The 5,296-nt window shown below is 36.0% G+C and overlaps 1 pseudogene; it reads left to right on the forward strand.

Moving 5' to 3' along the window:
• Positions 1-1,007: 1,007 nt before the first annotated feature.
• LOC116625393 lies at positions 1,008-1,316 on the forward strand (annotated as a pseudogene).
• The last annotated feature ends 3,980 nt before the right edge of the window (positions 1,317-5,296 follow it).

Consider the following 5,296-nt stretch of genomic DNA (forward strand, 5'->3'; position numbering starts at 1 on the left):
AGCTGTATTACAAAGCTGTAATCATCAAGGTTAGCATGGTACTGGCACAAAAACAGACACACAGATCAATGAAACAAAATAGAGAACACAGAAATGTACCCACAACTATGTGGTCAACTAATCCGTGACAAAGCAGGGAAGAATATCCAATGGAAAAAAGACAGTCTCTTCAAATGGTGTTGGGAAAATTGGATAGTCACATGCAGAAGAATCTAACTGGACCACTTTCTTACACCATACACAAAAGTAAATTCCACATGAATGAAAGACCTAAATGTGAGACAGCATTCCATCAAAAACCTAGGGGAGAACACAGACAGAAACCTCTTTGACCTTGACCACCACAAGTTCTTACTAAACAGGTCTCCAGAGGCAAGGGAAAGAAAAGCAAAAATGAGCTATTATCTTCATCAAGATAAAAAGCTTCTGCACAGTAAAGGAAACAAGAAAACTAACACACAACCAATGGAATGAAAGAAGATATTTGCAAATGACATATCAGATAAAGGGCTAGTATCCAAAATGTATAAAGAAGTGATCAAACTTAACACCCCAAAAAAAAAAAAAATCCAGTCAAGAAATGGACAGAAGACATGAACAGATATTTCCCAAAAGAAGGCATACAAATGTCTAAGAGATACACAAAAAGATGCTCGATGTCACTCATCGTCAGGGAAATACAAATCAAAACCACAATGAAATACCAACTCACACCATCAGAATGGCTGAAATTAACAACTCAGGAAACAACAGATGTTAGTGAAGATATGGAGAAAGGGGAACCCTATTGCACTGTTGGTGAGAAAGCAAGCTGGTGAAGTCATTCTAGAAAACAGTGTGAAGGTTCCTCAAAAAATTAAAAATAGGGAGACATCTGCTTCTGGGGCTGTGGCCATCACATTCCCAGCCTCAGCAGGCCGCTGAGCTGCACCTGGTACCAGAAACAGGCACCTCCAATCTCTGAGTCCTGGCTGCCCTTGTGCCACTGTCAGACTTCTCAGCCAGTCATGCTAGATCATCTGAGCTTGATGCCCACACAAATGGATTACAAGGGCCAGAAGCTAGCTGAACAGATGTTTCAGGGAATTATTCTTTTTCCTGCAATAGTTCAATTTATCTACAGGTACGTGGCTCAACAGTTGGGGTGGACTATCTATATAGTTATGACAGGATTTGCTTTTTCATGTTTGTTGACACTTCCTCCATGGCCTATTTATCATTGACATTCCATCAAGTGGTTACCTGTTCAAGACTCAGGCTCAGAAGACAAGAAACCAGGGGAAAGAAAAATTAAGAGGCATGCTAAAAATAACTAATTAGGGTTTTCATGATTTAGCTTTACTATTGCATCTGCTTTTGTTTTGTGTGAGATGAGCTCAAAACATGAGCTAAAACCCACCTCTGCCCTTTTCTTGTGTAGATTTTGTTCCCTTTATACTTCACTTCTAACTCAGTTGGCTTTTGATTTATAAATATTTTAGACTTTCTCTTCATAATCTTCCTCTGAGATGAGAACAGAAAACACAAGTATGCAAAGTTTCTTTCAGGTCTACAAAACTAATGATGAATAAATGCCTCATAAATGATAGTACAATTTAACTGTCAAAGTTTTGTAATTCATTATGAATGGTTAAATTGTTTTAATATTTTCAATTAAAACTCAATGCAAGCAAAAAAAAAAAAAAAGTTAAAACTACCCTATGACCCAGCAATTGCATTGTTAGGTATTTATCCAAAGGATACAAACATAGTGATTTGAAGGGCATATGAACCCAAATGTTTATAGCAGCACTATGCACAAAAGCTAAAATGTGGAAAGAGCCCAAATGTCCATCGAATGGTGAGTGGATAAAGAAGATGTGGTATATATACAATTGAATATTATTCAGTCATCAAAAGATGAAATCTTGCCATTTACAATGACATGGATGGAATTAGTGTATTATGCTAAGCAAAGTAAGTCAGTCAGAGAATGACAAATACTGTATGATTTTACTCATATGTGGAATTTAATAAACAAAACAGATAAACATAGGGGAAGGGAAGGAAAAATAAGATAAAAACAGAAAGGGAGGCAAATCATAAGACTCTTAACTATTGGGAACAAACAGAGGATTGCTGGGTGGGAGGGGGTGGGGGATGGAGTAAATGGGTGATGGGCATTAAGGAGGGCATTTGTTATAATGAACACTGGGTGTTATATGCAAGTGATGAATCTCTAAATTCTACCCTTGAAACTAATATTACACTATATGTTAACTAACTAATTTAAATAAAATCTTGAATGAAAAAATGTTTTATGTTGAAAATTGAACTCCACAGGAGTTACAAATTTTATAAATAATAAAACTAGATTTAATTTTAGTTTATTTATTTATAAAATTCTAAAATAAATGTACATGAAAATCTAGGAAAAACTTCAGTCCCATATTTTAAATACTAGCAAAAATCCCTGCTTTTCAAAAACAGGTTTCAGAAAACCCTGGAATAATAGAAGTCATTTGTTGTATGTAGAATCAACCTACGTGGAATTGCAAATTATTTAGAAAACTGCCACACTTTTGGTGTTTAACACAAATTCCTGTTCTAGACATTAATAAGGTCTTAGAATATTGTTTAGAACTTAAAAAAAAAAAAACAAAAAACCGTTTTTATTCCCTCCAACTTTGACGTATTCCTCATCCTTTTTGTGTGGTCTTAATTGTCTCCTAGATATTAAATCTTGCTTAGGCACCAGGAAGTAACAATTTAAACCACGTTTTTAAGTTATGGCATGTAACAGACAGAAGGAAATACATCAGACAGCCAAAGGTAGTGGGAACCCTGTCTATTTTCCAGCAGGAAGCTGGATTGAGGGGGAATTCAAAAATAAATTCAAGTGGAAATCTCAATTTTAGTGTAATCTTCAGTAAAATTGGACACAGTGTTGAGAAACAACAAAGGGAATAGCTTGTACTGCCCAGTGGTTTCTGCAGATATCTGGGGTTCAAACATTTCATTAAGATTTGGGACATATTATGGTGGAGAAGGACCATTCAAAGCTATAAAATCATGGTCATTTAAATTTGGTAAAACATTGAATGGGTTCTTCAGATCATCCAAATTAGGTCATTAGAATCTTGAAATCTTTCTCCAAAGTCACTTACCAGCACCTCATCAAACAGGAAATGCAGGGGAATTTTCATGTATTCTACCATCTTCTTGTATGTAGAAAGATGTTTTTTATATATGATGTGGAAGAAAAGGGAGTCCAAGAGAAATTATATTTAACAAGTCCTACACTTCTAAATGTATCAGGACACAGGATTAGGGTTATTCTATCACTCTTCTGAGTCACACTCTACAAAATGTCTCCTGGAAGAGTATCTCAACAATGACTAATGTATTCATCTCTGGTCTGAGAAGCTAACATCATCCTTCCTTAATATAGCCACTATTTCAATCTTCATATTTCCACAGAAGAAGAATAAAGATTTTTCATGTAAAAAAAAATTTAAAAAGATCTTTTGTGTAATCACATCAACATCCATTGATTTTGGAATAGTGCTAAACACTATGACATAGATCTCTGCAGGACCCGCTTCTCATAAAATCTAAGGCAGACTGTGGAAGACTAGTATCAGTAAGCAACAAAGGAGGTTATTTCTAAGAAAGAACTTATTTGAATGCCATGTGCAAACTCAAATTTATTTTAGCACATCCCTTTGGTAATTTTTTCATGATTTTTGTCTTAAAATCAGAGACATCATAATATATTTTCTCAAGTTTATATAACAGTTTTCAGGACTCTTCATATATATTATCTCATTTGATATTCACAATAACGCATGAAGCAAGAAAAGCAGTTATTATTATCCTTAGGCTACATAAAAGTGAACTCAGATTCAAAGAGGTTAATTGCCTTGTCAATTAACTAAGTAGTAAGTGGTGGGACTAGGACTAGGATGATAAGTGTTCTGATTCTTCTGCAAGTATGATTTCATACCTTTTTTCCCATCAACTTCAAGTGGACTTACCTCTCGTTATTAATTTTTTAATTAAATTTATACTCTAGGTAGAAAGAGAGAGCACTGGTATATTTTTTAAATATTTTATTTATTTATTTTCAAAAGAAAGAGAAAGAGAGTACACATGAGCATGGGGAGGAGCAGAGGGGGAGGGCAGGAGATGGGGGAAGAATCTCAAACAGACTCCATGGTGAGCACAGAGACTGATGTAGGGCTTGATCTCATGACCCTGAGATCATGACCTGAGCCAAAACCAAGAGTTGGCTGCTCAACTGATTGAGTTACCCAGGAGCCCCAAGAGTACTGGTGTCTTTATCAGCGAATCATTCTTAGAGTTTAGTTAAATACTTTGAGTAAAATCTTATCTCTTGAGAGATTAACAAAACTGACAGAAGAGTATTTTCATTTACTTAATTTTCTAAAGATTGTAGTTTTCTTTACAAACTGTTCTTTATACAGGAAAGAGAAAATGGCACTACAGACAAAGGGCTGATATCCAAGATCTATAAAGAACTTCTCAAACTCAACACCCAAAAAACAAATAATCAAGTCAAAAAATGGGCAGAAGACATGAACAGACACTTCTCCAAAGAAGACATACAAATGGCTAACGGACACAAGAAAACATGTTAATCATCATTAGCCATCAGGGAAATTCATATCAAAACCACATTGAGATACCACCTTACACCAGTTAGAATGGCAAAAATTGACAAGGCAAGAAACAACAAATGTCGGAGAGGTTGTGGAGAAAGGGGAACCCTCTTGCACTGTTGGTGGGAATGCAAGTTGGTACAGCCACTTTGGAAAACAGTGTGGAGGTTCCTCAAAAAATTAAAAATAGAGCTATCCTATGACCCAACAATTGCACTCCAGGGTATTTACCCCAAAGACACAGATGTAGTGAAAAGAAGGGCCATATGCACCCCAATGTTCATAGCAGCAATGTCCACAATAACCAAACCATGGAAAGAGCTGAGATGCCCTTCAACAGATGAATGGATAAAGAAGATGTGGTCCATATATACGATGGAATATTACTCAGCCATCAGAAAGGATGAATACCCAACTTTTGCATCAACATGGATGGGACTGGAGGAGATTATGCTAAGTGAACTAAGTCAAGCAGAGAAAGTCAATTATCATATGGTTTCACTTATTTGTGGAACACAAGGAATAGAATGGAGGACATTAGGAGAAGGAAGGGAAAAATGAAGGGGGGGAAATCGGAGTGGGAGGTGAACCATGAGAGACTATGGACTCCAAGTAACAAACTGAGGGTTTTAGAG

This window comes from Phoca vitulina, unplaced genomic scaffold (assembly GCF_004348235.1).
Source record: "Phoca vitulina isolate PV1807 unplaced genomic scaffold, GSC_HSeal_1.0 scaffold77, whole genome shotgun sequence".
NCBI lineage: Eukaryota > Metazoa > Chordata > Mammalia > Carnivora > Phocidae > Phoca > Phoca vitulina.